Raw genomic sequence first — 14,502 nt, forward strand, 5'->3', positions numbered from 1 at the left:
GTGTGTGTGTGTTTTTGTGTGTTTGTGGATGGGATGTATATTTATATAAATTATATATATATATATATATATATGTATATGTTTGCGTATTTGGCATGATGTGAGATAAGTACTGTGTGTGTGTGTGTGTGTGTGTGTGTGTGTGTGTGTGTGTTTGTGTGTGTGCTTATGCGATGTGTATGTTGCTTGGATTTTGTCCTTTGTTATGGAAGAAGACCAAAATGACATCACTATATTTGAGACAAATGACAGTATGTCTGACAGTGACGGATCAGACCAATACGAGCTCGGAATGCTCTACCCCAGGTTGGGCATGAATAGTCCATGGAAACAACTGGGGTGGGTCATCCAAACTTATAGATGCCATATTTCCTTTGAGCTGCTTCCATTCTGCCTTCCTCATAGAGTGCAGCCCCCTCACTGATGGGGGCATGCCATGCTGGGCAGTCTTGTTCACAAGCAATTCCAAAGGTCTTGAGATAGACCCTCAGGCTTTCCAGGATCCCCTTGTGAGCACTTGCCCTGGATGAGTTCCCCATAAAATAGTCTCCTTGGCAAACATATGTCTGGCATTCTAACAAGGTGCCCAGTCCATCTTAGTTGCCCTCTTTGTAGTAATGTTGGAAGACTAGGCAGTTTAGTTCCAGAAAGGACCTCAGGGTTTGGCATCTTCTCCTGCCAGGTGAGCTTCAGAATCTTCCTAAGACAATTTAAAGGGAAGCGATTCCATTTCCTGACATGGTGCTGGTAGACTGTCCAGCTTCACAGGCATATAGCAATGAGGTCAGCACAACGGCTGTGTAGACCTTCAGTTCGGTAGTTAATCTAATACCTCTTTTTTTTTTCCCCACAGTTTCTTTTGAAGTCTCCCCAAGCACTGAGCTAGCTCTAGCAATGCATGTGTCCACCTTATTGTCAATGCATATCTCCTTGGAAAGCACATTGCTAAGGTAAATGAACTTGTCCATAGTACTCAAAACTTCTCCATTCACTGTACTGGATGGTTCCGCAGATGGATGGTGTGGTGCTGGCTGATGGAGCACCTGGGTTTTCTGGGTTTTCATTGTTAGACCAAAATGTGCACAAGGACCTGTGAATCAATCCATACCTTGCTGCATCTCAGCTTCAGAGGCTTCATTGAGGGCAGTCATCCGCAAAGATCCTGTGCCAACACTCACTCAATTTTGGTCTTAGCTTGTGGCCTTTACAATGTATAGGGAGTGTGTATATGTGTGTGTGTGTGTGTGTTTGTGTCTGTCTGTGTGTCTGTGTGATAGGAAATCGTGTTTAAAAATCACATGTCAAATCAAGCATCTACTATGTGTGAGGCAGTGTGTTAAGATCCCAAAAGAGGCAAAAATATGGATTCTTGTTCTCAAGGAACTTCTACAATGCCCATCTGGATGTAATGAATAAACAAACAAATAAAGGAATGAATGAATGGATGGATGGATAAATAAATGTACATAAATAAAAAATATTATATATACATATGTATTCTCACATATAATATAATATACATGTATAATATTGGGGTAGCTAGTTGGTGTCATAGTGGATAGAGAGCCAACCCTAGAGTCAGGAGGACCTGAGTTCAAATGCGGCCCAAGACCCTTGACACTAACTGTTTGACCTTGCACTAGTCATTAACCTGGATTGCCTCATATTCAGGGCCATCTGCAGTCATCCTGATTCATAAATGATCATTGGATCCAGATGGCTGCGGTGGAGAAAGTGAGGTTGGCGACTTAGCACAGCCCCCCCTCACTCAGATCTAGTTCATGTGCTTGCTATGGCATCACCTCCCTGGTGTCATGGTTTTCTTTGAGACTAAAGGACAGGGGCAGCTAGGTGGTACAGTGGATAGAGCACGGGCCCTGGAGTCAGGAGTCCCTGAGTTCAAATCTACCCTCAGACACTTAATAATGACCTAGCTGCGTGGTCTTGGGCAAGCCACTTAACCCCATTGCCTTGCAAAAAAAACCCTAAAAAATATAAGAGACTAAAGGACAAGCATCATCTTCATAATATATAGTGAGTATATATGATAAAACAGGCCAGAAATTTGTTAACCATATATTATTCTGCATTACATATTGCATATTATACATGTATTAAAGATAAGTATAGCTATGTATATACCAATACTTATATTTATGGATATAGATATATTTAAATATATTTATATCTAAATTTAACCTTACATATGTTAGATAGTCTCATAGGATTATACAATTCTATCCTAGGAGGAGCTTTATATACAGGTGTGTGTGTGTGTGTCTGTGTGTGTGTATCTGTGTATGTGTCTGTGTGTGTCTGTCTGTGTGTCTGTCTGTGTGTCTGTGTGTGTCTGTGTGTCTGTGTGTGTGCATGTGTGTGTGTCTGTGTGTGTCTATGTGTGTGCCTGTGTGTGTGCGTGTGTGTGTGTGTCTGTGTGTGTGTCTGTGTGTGTCTGTGTGTGTAGAGTCCGGCACTTCATTTACATACCAGATTCCCGGATGGGAAAGTTCCTTCTACTAGGACAGGACAGCACTTTCAGAGACTAAAAACCAGCCTGGAGACAGAAAGCTTGTGCTTTGTCTAGGGCCACACAGTCAGCATAAGGCAGAGGTGAAACTTGGACCCAGTTATTCCTACTTATGGGGGCAGGTCTACAGTCAGGAAGACTCATCATCCTGAGTTCAAATCTGACTTCAGACCAGGTGAGACACCCTGGGCAAGTCACTTACTTCACCTTGCTTACCTCAGTTTCCTCATCTGTAAAGTGAACTGGTGAATGAAATGGCAAACTACTCCAGTATCATTTTCAAGAAAACTTCCAATGGGTTGTGAAGAGTTAGACATGACTGAAAAATGACTGAACAACAACAAAAAAAAAAGATTTTAACTTTAAGATAAACTATTTGCTAAGCTATTATATGTTTAAATGTCTTCCAAAAGGTAATGCACATTTACATGTGTTCATATATAAGCATATTTATGTCTGTCATATGATAGATCCACATATTCTATACATCAATATTATTACAGGAATATCTAGCATCAAATTTCATCAAGGACATATATTGGCTGTGTGACCATAGATAAGTCACTTACTCTAAGTAACCTCAGGTAAGTCTCTTAAGGCTATAAAAGATATACCTATAGAGGGAAGTTTTTTTTTAATTTGGGGGGTTTTCCCCCTGTGGGTTCACTATTAAAGACTGAACTATCTAATCTATTTTTCTTTTCATCAGTCTATATATCTGTCTCTACCTTTATCCATCTATCCTATTCTCTATCATCTATCTGTCTATCTCTCTATCCGTCTATCCATTCATCCATCCATCCATCATCCATCCATCCATCCATTCATTCATCCATCCATCTATCTATCCATCTTTGTCTTTCTATCTTTCCATCCCTAGTTTTATTATCTACATTGTCATTATCTACCACACTAAAGGGGGAGGAAGATACTTTGTGAACCTTAAAGCACCATTATTAGCTACCCTTCTGCTTCCCTAATTTGTTCAGTCTATATAAACATAACTGAATCTAGATCAAACCCTCCAATGTCACCTCAAGACTCCTGAAACTTAAGAGTCTGAATGTAGGAGGGCATCTCCCTCAAGTCCCAGAGACTGTTGAGGCCCCAGTATGTGGCCCATACAAAACTCATCAGAGAAGTGTGAATGGGAAAGCCAGAGGGATTATAATAGCCACAGAGAGACAGATAAAGTGGTGGGAGGGGGCAAGAGGAGAGTTGGCAGCTGTTAAGTCAAGAGCTATAGCCATTAATTTGAGCCCTACAAAGTACAAAGGATGGTGTCATTGGATTGTTCACATGCAGGAAAAGTAGAACTCTATTTCATGAGATGAGAGGCTTAAGGAGGGGAGAAAAGGAGTGAGAGAGAAAACAGGGCAAGTCAGAGAAGGGAGAGACTTCCTGCTCTCATGATAAAATTGTGGAGAGTGCAATAAGTTCATAATTCCTACTGTGAATTTCCATCATGACATTAGTTAAAGCTCTTCTCTTCTTTGTCCTAAACCTCACTTTCTATTGAACTAGATGATCCCCGATGACCCTCAGGTATGACTTGCATAACATGGTGTCTTTGGTCCCTTTCAACCCTAAAATTCGGTAATTCTCTGATCCTGGTGCTGTGAGTATCCTTCTAGTTTTGTCATTCTCTATCTTAAGCCCCTTCCCATCTCTGGAATACCATGTTTTAAGGCCTCTTCCAACTCTAATAGTCTATGTTTCAAACCCTCCTGGTTCTGACATTCATTCTCTTAAGACTCCGTCTGCGTCTTAGAAACATTTCCTCTGCTTTCAGCACTGAAATGTTTTATTCCTTGTTCTAAGATTCTCAGCTCTCAATGTTCTAAGATCCCTTCAAACCTGGATATTCACCTGTTCCAAATATTTCATTCTAAGTGGACATTGAATGGCTAGAAATGCTTGGTCCTTGCATCATTTTGCTGGTCAATGTTTCAAGCAAGTGTCTGAACCAGAAAAAAAGGTGTCTTGGATGACGACCAATGGAAACACTAATGGAACAGTTTCCCCCGCCATAGAATGGGCCCAGATAATAATATTTTCATTGATAATATTCTTTAATCTCAGACACCTTTTCCATAGGTAATTTTTCACATTGCCATCTCTTATCTAGAGCATCTCCAGAAAACATACTATAGAAGATATGGAAGTAAACACTCAGAAAACCTGGACTCAGTTCACAATTCAACATCAGCTATGTGACTTTGGGCAATTCTCTTCATTCCTCTAAGTCTCAGGGCTTTCATATGTAAAATGGGTCTAGCAATCTTTGGACCACCCGCTTTGAAGCATTATTTCATTGTGGTTGCTTACTAATTGATACACATGATGCAACATAACTAGAAAATGCCATCATCCCCCTCAAAGAGCCTAGCAAGGATCTGTTAACTTGAAAGGACATGATGCAACTGCTTATCATTGAGAGATGGAGACAAGACAAGGGAGTTCTTTGGCAAGGAGCTTATCTGGGAAACACCTTATCAACAGAAGGAGATAATATGATTTCATAGAAAAAAGAAGATAATGGAGATCTAGAAATGCCAAAGAGATGGAAAGAAGAGTCACTGATAATCCTATGTCAATTTTGAAGGAGGTCTTTAGTGGAGTGTCCCAGGAATCTGGGATTATCCCCTATCATCACTGACTAACGAAAAGGCAAAAATAGAATATAAATCAAATGCAAAATTGATATAAAGATGATTTGGGCAAAGAACTGCCACACTGAATATAAAGTCAGGATTCAAACAGATTTTGACCAATTATAGCAGGATTTCTTGAGTGTCCTGGACCCTTTGGGCAGGTTATTGAAGCCCTTGGACCTGTTAGAATGCATAAAATAAAACATAGGATTATAAAGGAAATTATTACATTGAATAAAATGATCAAGCCTGAGTCATCATGAATAATTTTAATACTCAAATTACGTCCAGCGCCCTTCCAGTCTTCTCTTCTCTTGGCTAAATCACATCCCAACTTTGGGCAAATTAGTTTTTTTTGTTCATTTGTTTGTTTTTAGGGGGTTTTTTGCAAGGCAAATGGGGTTAAGTGGCTTTGCCAAGGCCACACAGCTAGGTAATTATTTAGTGTCTGAGACCGGACTTGAACCCAGGTACTCCTGACCCCAGGGCCAGTGCTTTATCCACTGCGCCACCTAGCTGCCCCAAATTAGTTTTCTTATATGGAAAATGGTGTGAAAATAACTCTTACCTTCCTGGTAAGTTGTAAAGGACAAATGAGCTAACATCATAAAGAGTTGTGTAAACTTTAAGGTTCCGTGTAAATGCTGTCAATTATTTCTATTGTTATTATCACACATTTAAGTCACATTATCCTCGTTGGCTATAGATTCAGAAAGCAAACGGACCTTAGCGATCGTCCTCTTCAGTCCTCTCATTTAATACGTGTGGAAAGTGACACTAAAAAATTGTAAATGATTTACCCAAGATCAACAATAGGATCACATACTCATAGATTTAGATCTAGAAGGAACATCAGAAATTTGGAACCCACTCTCTCATTTTACAAAAGGGGGAAACTGAGGACAAAGATGTTATGATGGGGAACAAGCATTTTTAAACACCTAAATTGCTTCATAAATATTATTTCATTTGAATATCATAGAAACCCAGCTAGGTAGTTATCATCATTATTCTCATTTTATATGTGGGGAAACTGAGGTAGATAGTGGTTAGGTGATTTTATTAATAACATATTATGCTGCATTTGAACTCAGGTCATCTTGACTCCAAGTCCAGCACTATATCCACTATTCAAGCAACATTGTTGTAAAGGAACTTGGAGATCATAGGTAAACCTCTCAGGTCATCCTCATTTTAGATAGTATAGAAAACTGAAAACCAAAATGGGTGAGTAACTTTTGTAATACCCCCTGACCCAAGCGTTCTTCAGTGCTCCGTACAAACTCAATTGTTTGTGGGGTCTCAGACTTCCAGGGTTGAGAGAGGATGAATAACTTGGTCTTCACTAAATGAGGAACCCAAGACCTAGAGAGGTCATCAGATCAAGGATGGAGTTGTTTGGTCAATGGCGGTGACCAGGCCAAACCAGGTACACTGACTTGAAATAAATTCATCACTTTCTTCCCACTACACCATGATTGTGCCAGTAAATTCCAGATGCCAAATCCATGATCCTTGGGTTCTTCCTACTGCCAGTCTCAGTTTCCAATACATTACAGCAGAAAGAGCACAGGACCTGGAGTCAAGGATGTGGATACAAATTCTTGTTCAGCTCTTTATACCTAAAGGGAATTTGGGGTTTTCTTTCCCTTTCCTCATGTATAAAATTAAAGGTTGGACCCTGGTTCCTTCAGACCCTAAGATTTTCCTCTATCTATAGGAATAATAGATAGCATTTGCTAGCCTACTAAATAAAGCAGATATGAGGAAGGTGATCTGTAAAGAACCTTATAGGAACATAAGCTACAGATGAGGATAGTGATGACAATCCACACTCACCTGATGATCAAGATCAAATGTCATCTACCATTGGTCTGTTAGCACAGACCCTGGCTGCTTTGACTTGTTACACCCAGTTAGTTCATATGTATAACTCAGAATCAACCAATCAGACAGCATAATGTGTGTCAGTAGGTGGCATAATGGATAAATTTCCTGACCTGGGCTCAGGAGAAGCTGAGCTTAAATCTAGTCTCAGATACTTACTACTTGTATGATCATAAGCAAGTCACTTCACCCTCTTTGCCTCAGTTTCCTCATCCATAAATGAGCTAGAGAAGAAAATGATAAACAACACCAGCATCTCTGCCAAGAAAACCAAACATGGGGTCATAGAGTTAGACATCAGTGAAGAACAATGACAACAAATGTTTAAGTTACTGTGCTAAGTCCTGGGGAAATAAAGAAAGGCAAAAAAAAAAAAAACCCAAAACCCTTTCCTTCAAGGAGCTTTGAGTCTAATGGGGCAAATAACAAGCTAGCAACTGTGCACAAATAAGATATAATCCGCAGTAGGAAAACACTCAAATTAAGGTGAGTTAAGAGTAACACATTCATTGTAATGACTTCTCACAGTTAGCTCACACTTCAGATGGTACAAACAGCTTCCCACATTGGTTGAGGGTGAACAATTCTGTCTATGAGGTGGGTCCTATATTATCCTTCCATATTACAAATGAGCAAGGGTAAAATCATTTGCCCACATAGTTGACCCCAGGGAGAGGTTTAATAGCCATCCAACAGACTCCAGAGTGAGATCTCTCCAGTCTTTCATCTTCACATTAAGTCTCGTTTTCTTTTTCTAAAGAGGAGAGAGCATCTGTCTTCATGGCTTTGAGCCAATGATAATGCAGCTATTATTGTACAGCCATTATCAACAGAATTTTACACACCAGACTAGGAATACGATGGAAGCTCCCTGAGGGTAGAAATCTATTGCTTCTTGGTATCTGCAGAGGGTGATAATAATAAATAATAAAAATGGTGATGGTGATGATGACGATGATGATGATGATGATGATGGTGGTGGTGGTGGTAATGGTGGTCATGTTGATAATAATGATAATGATGGTGATGGTGATAACTGGAAATCAAAACATGATTTTTCTTAATTAACTTAGTTGGTAAAGTGAATAGCATGCCAGGCCTGGAGTCAGGAAGACTCGTCTTTCTAAACTCAACTCTTATTTCAGACACTTAATAACTTTGTGACCCTGAGTAAGTCAATTCACTCTGTTTGCCTCAGTTTCCTCATTTACAAAATAAGTTGAAGAAGGAAATGGCAAATTGCTCCAGTATCTCCACCAAGATAACCCCAAATAGGGTAAGAAAAAGTCAGACATTTCTGAAACAATACAACAATCACAACTAAATCTTATATTTAACCAGAAGCTTGCATCCTCCAATCTCCTATCTGAATGCTAGACTAAAAGAATAAGAGCTCATGCTTCATAAGAGAATCTTCATTGACTTTAAAACAAGAGGGACATTGGAGGCCGTCTAATACAACCCCTTCATTTTTCTTGTGGGTTAGAGATAAACTCTCAGAAGTGGGAGAGACTATAGAGCATTGACTGCCAGAGGTAGGAGGAACATTATGACTTGTAATGACAAGCTTTAGAGAGACATTAGAACATAGGCAGAACTGGAAGAGACCATGCAACAAGGCAAATGTAGGAGGTCAGATCTTACCTTAGAGAAGAGATAGCTGGATATAGTACAGTGGACAAAGCACCAGGCCTAGAATCAGGAAGACCCCAGGTCCAATTTATACCCAGATACTTCTAGCATGTGAGCCTGTGCATAGCATATCACCTCTCTGCTTCAGTTTGCTCATTTGTACAAAGGTAATAAATAATAGTACCTATTTAAAAGGGTTGTGGTGAGGATCAAATGAGATAATTGTAGTGTTTATTTAGTGCAGTTCTGAGTATATAGTAAGCAATGTATAAATATTAGCTAAAACTATCTAATTATGTTATTAGCTAATAATTGGCTTATATTATTATTATGGAGGAAAGTCAAAGACCCCTTTTGGTAGTCTGGTGAAGTCCATAGATCTCTTCTCAAAAATAATATTTTAAATGTGCAAAATAGTACCTATTAATTGCAAAGGAAACAATTATATTAAAATACAACTGACAAACTATTTTTAAAAATAAGATTCATGCACCCCAAATTAAGAATACCTGCCTTAGCGGGACATTATACTCTATGTGTTGGAAGGGACATTTGAACTTAGAATTTGGAGATATGAGGGATCTTTGAAGATAAACTTTGAGATCTGTACAGGAGAAAAAGAAAGAAAGAAAGAAAGAAAGAAAGAAAGAAAGAAAGAAAGAAAGAAAGAAAGAAAGAAAGAAAGAAAGAAAGAAAGGAAGGAAGGAAGAGAGAAAGAGAGAGAAAGGAGAGACAGAGAGAAAGAAAGAAGAGAGAAAGAAAAAGAGAAAGAAAGAAAGAAAGAAAGAGAAAGAAAGAAAGAAAAAAAGAAAGAAAGAGAGACAGAGAGAAAGAAAAAGAGAAAGAAAGAGAGAGAGATAGAGAGAAAGAAATAAAGGAGAGACAGAGAGAAAGGAGAGACAGAGAGAGAGAAAGAAAAAGAGACAGAGAGAAAGAAAAAGAGAAAGACAGAGAGACAGAGAGAAAGAAAGAAAGAAAGAGAGAGAGAAAGAAAGGAGAGACAGAGAGAAAGAAGGAGAGACAGAGAGAAAGAAAGAAAGAAAAAGAGACAGAGAGAAAGAAAAAGAGAAAGAAAGAAAGAAAAAAGAAAGAAGAAAGAAAGAGAGAGAGAGAGAGAGAAAGGAGAGACAGAGAGAAAGAAAGAAGAGAGAAAGAAAAAGAGAAAGAAAGAAAGAAAGAGAAAGAGAAAGAGAAAGAAAGAAAGAAAAAAGAAAGAAAGAAAGAGAGACAGAGAGAAAGAAAAAGAGAAAGAGAGAGAGAGAGAAAGAAATAAAGAAGGAGAGAGAGAAAGGAGAGACAGAGAGAGAAAGAAAGAAAAAGAGACAGAGAGAAAGAAAAAGAGAAAGAAAGAAAGAAAGAAAGAAAGAAAGAAAGAAAGAAAGAAAGAAAGAAAGAAAGAAAGAGAGGAAGAGAGGAAGAGAGGAAGAAGAGACAGAGAGGAAGGAAAGAAGGGAGCAAGGAAGGAAGTTTAGAATGAGCAAGTATCTTAGAGGTTATTTAGTTAAGGAAATTTTAACCTGCTGTCCATAAACTCCTACAATTTCACTTTTTCTTAATATTTTGAAAATTATGTTTCAATTTTAAGTGGTTTCCTTTGTTATCCTATGGATTGTATTTTATGGATTTAAAAACAGCATTCTGAGAGGATCGGACTGCCAAAGGGGGTACAGGCTACAAAAAAAGGAAAGAATCCTTGATCATCATATCTTTCCCTTCCCATTTTGTGGAAAAGGAAAAATGAAGGGCTAACCAAGGGAAATCATTTGTCCAAGGTGACCCAAGCGGGGGGCAGTGATGTTCTTTCTCTGATCTCCTGACTTAAAATTCAGTGTTTGTTCCACACCCAAGACTATCTGTGTGTCATCTCTCCCTAATTGACTGTCCCCCTCACTAGGGCGGTCGTCAGGCTTCATGACTCTCCAGAGGCAGGAGATTGAGCTCTACACACAGTAGGCATAGAATGAACATCCCTTCAACTGAAATGAATTGAATTGACGTATCCCAGGTCATCCAGGGACTTGGTATTGTAGTCAGAGCAGGCAACCAGGTCTCTTGTTGCCTCTCCCTGTATAAACATTAAAAACCAAACCAAATCCAAGAACTCTTAGATTTGCAAGAATGAATATTTCTCCGTCCTATGTATGCTAATAGATTCACGGTGTCTCTGGGCTGTCTGGACAGTATAACCTTAGAATTCAGGATTTACTACTCTAATGCCAACCAGGCCAGGGATCTTCTTCCAGCGTTCTCCAAAATGACATTGGTTCAGTGGAAAGGAAATCTAGGTTTTGGAATTGTTTTTGCCACCGAATCCCTATGTATCCTTGAGGGAATGGCTTAATATCCCTGGGAATCAATTTCCTCATCTCTGAAAGGAAAGGGTTAGAATAAATGGCCTTCCACATTCCTTTCAGATGTAAATCTTTGATAATGTGAGTGTTTCGGGTGTCCTGGATTCTTGTTGCTATGTTTCTTTAAAAAAATAAATAAAATTATAATGTTGGGATTTCCATTTTCGCTTCACTTATCTGTATTCATTTGAACTCCATCAGAGAAAGAGCCCTGACTCTTCAGTCCAAGGACCCATAATGAAATCCCTTCTCTGATGCATTCTACCTGTGACCTTGGAGAAGTCATTTACCTCTCTTCACCTCTTTGTCCTCTAAAGGAGCACATTCAATGAGATAACCTTGGAAGTCCCTCTCCGGTTTAGATCCAGTGGTCTGTGAGCCCATAGCCTCTGCCATTTTGGAAGCTCAGAGAGTGAAATGATGAGGTGAGGGTCACACAGCAAAGTCATGGCAGCCCTTTGGAACTAGAATCAGACTGCAATGAAACCCCTGGCTACTTGGCCATCCTAATTCCAGCCCCCTGTGGATATTTTCCAACCTGCCTTTTGAGCAATTTCTCCCTTTGGGGTTCAATCTTCTCATTTATAAAATGAAAGCCTTTACCTGCTCAACGCCTACCAGTTCCAATGATCTGTTTTCTGTTATAATATTCTTCCCAACTGTAACATGCCTCTGTTCTAAGGCCCCTCCCCAGGCCTGACAAATCCTGTTCTGAGGTTCCGCTCTCAGCTCGGACATTCCCTGTTCTAGAACCCCTCCCAGCTCTGACACTCTCTATTCTGAGACCCTTCCCCAGTCTGCCTTCCCTATTTGAAGGTCTTTTTCCAGTTCTGAGGTTCCTTGCACCCTCTCCCCGGGGTGAAGGGAGGTAAATGACTTCTCCAAGGTCACCCCCCCCCCATTCTATACCTTGTGGCTCCATTTTTGCCTTTTCTCTTATTGTTCTTGACCTTGGATTTCAGTGATCGAGGGAACAGTCTGTGCCAACTCCCTCCCCCGGAAGCGGCTCTACCATAACTCTGCCCAGGGCTGGGCCGGGAGGGAGGGCTGCTGGGGGCCTGAGGGGCCTCGGGTCTAGCCCCCCCATGCCACCTCCTGCTCTTTCCTTCCTTACGAAGACCAGTCCCCCGGGCAGCGTGTTGGCAAGGCGGCCAGGATCCCGGGAGTGTCCCAGGAGGGGGCCGGCTGAGCTGGAGTGCCCCGGGCACCCCCGGCCCCGCCCCTCAGTCTCCCCATCTCCTGGCCATTCGGGGCGCCCCCGGACCGCCTAGGCCCCGCCAGCGGCCCCGTGGAAATGAATGGCAGATCGGCTGAGAAAAGGGGCGCGTCCGGCGCGTGCCCCCCACCCCGCGAAGAGTATCGGGCAACCCGACCCGGCTGGCCGAGAGTCGGGGGCCGGGAACGCGAGTCGGGGTTCAGCACCCGCACCTGCCTGTGGCCCCGCGCCCCCTCCCCTGCCCCTGCCCTCCCCCACCGTGGGAGAACCAAAACACTGACGCCCGCCAAGTCACGAGCTACACACGCAACTCTCTCTCTCTCTCTCTCTCTCTCTCTCTTTTTGTCTCTGTCTCTCTGTCTCTGTCTCTCTCTCTTTTTGTCTCTGTCTCTCTGTCTCTGTCTGTCTCTCTCTGTCTCTCCCTGTCTCTCTTGCTCTCTCTGTCTCTGACTCTATCTCTCTCTCTGTCTCTCCCCTCTCTCACTCTTTTTTCTCACTCACTTTTCTCACTCTTTCTCTCCCCATCTCCTTTCTGCTTTTTTTCTGTCTCTGATTCTCTCCCTCTGCCTGCCTGTCTCTTTTATCCCCCCACTCACTCTTATCTCTCTCGCCCCTCTGTCTCTGTCTCTCTCTCTTTCTTCTCTCCCCTCTTTTTGCCCCTCACCCTTTCTCCCCTTTCTCCTCTCTGTCTAATTCTATCTCTTTGTATCTCTATCTTTCCCCCATCCCTCTGATTCTTTCCCCTCTCTCTCCCTTCTCTCCTATATCAGTCTGTTTTGGTTTGTCTGTCTCTCTCTCCCCTTTCTCACTCACTCTCTACCCTCTCTCTCTTCTTTCTGTCACTCTCTGTCTCTGTCTTTTCTCTCTTTCTCTCACTCTTACTCACTTTCCTCTCTTTTCTCTCTTTGTTTCTTCTTTCTCTCTGTCTCTCTCTGTTTCTCTCTCTGTCTCTGTCTCTGTCTCTGTCTCTCTCTCTCTCTCTCTCTCTCTCTCTGTCTCTCTCTGTTTCTCTCTCTCTCTCTCTCTCTCTCTCTCTCTCTCTCTCTCTCACACACACACACACACACACACACACACACACACACACACACACGAACACTACAAAGGAGACCACCTCCATCAAGATTAGCCCAACACATTGATCCTCAGACTGAAAAAGTTTATAGAGAGATCAATTTTTACTTTAATTGCACCTTTGAAAATTTTGTACTTCGGTGGGGATTTTCCTATTTAAAAAAAATACTGTACTACAGATGTATATTTTACATAGTTCCACATGTATAACCTATATATTAGATTGCTTTCTTCAGGGGGAGGGGGAAGGGAAGGGAAGGAGGGAGAAAAATGTGTAAATCAAAACCTTTCCAAAAATGATTGTTGAAAATGATATTTGCATGTACTTGGAAAATAAAATATTAAAATACTATATTTCACACACAGGAGAACACTAGACCAAATTCTTTGTCTGCCACTGAATGATTCACTGATGGGACTTCTAAATGAGCAGGCAGGTTCCTCTCCTGATCTCCAATTCCTCTTCCAGCCTGTGATAGGAATCATTTGCTCCCTTGCAAAAATGTCTAATAAAATATTCCTATTTTCCTCCCTCCACTCTCTGAAACACCTTTGGAATGTGAGTTAACCAATCAGGCTTAAGGACTGGAGGGAACAGCATGGCACAATAAAACCGAATTCAGAACTAGGGATGTGGCCCCCAAGGCTAACATGTTTCCCAAGAGTCTTCTCTTTTCCAAGTGAAGACCTCCCAGTTTTTTTCTCTTAATCATCAAACAGCATGATGTCAAGGTCTCTCTGTTCTATTTGCTTTTCTCTAGACTCTTCTTTATGACCATGTGGTGTCCAATAAAGTATACGTAATTCCAATGTGGTCAGACCAGATCACCTGGTCTGATCCCCTCATTATTCACGAAAGAATAACAGGGCACTGTGAAAGGACCATTAGATTCAGAACCAGAAAAGTGGGATCTTTGTCTCTTCCTCCTTCTGTGACCTAGGACAAATCACTTCTCTTAGGGTCTTGGATTCATGGAATCATAGATTTAGGGCTAGAAGGAATTGTCATGGTACTCCAATTTGAACTCCTCTTTAAAGATGAGAAAAATAGAACCACAAATAGTTGAAAGACTTGGCTGAAGGTAAAATGCTGTTTTTCTTGGACTTGTTTCCTTTTTTAGTTTTTTCTCAATCTCTCTTTCATTTCTAAAGGCTTTTTTG

This window comes from Macrotis lagotis, chromosome X (assembly GCF_037893015.1).
Source record: "Macrotis lagotis isolate mMagLag1 chromosome X, bilby.v1.9.chrom.fasta, whole genome shotgun sequence".
Classification (NCBI taxonomy): Eukaryota; Metazoa; Chordata; class Mammalia; order Peramelemorphia; family Peramelidae; genus Macrotis; species Macrotis lagotis.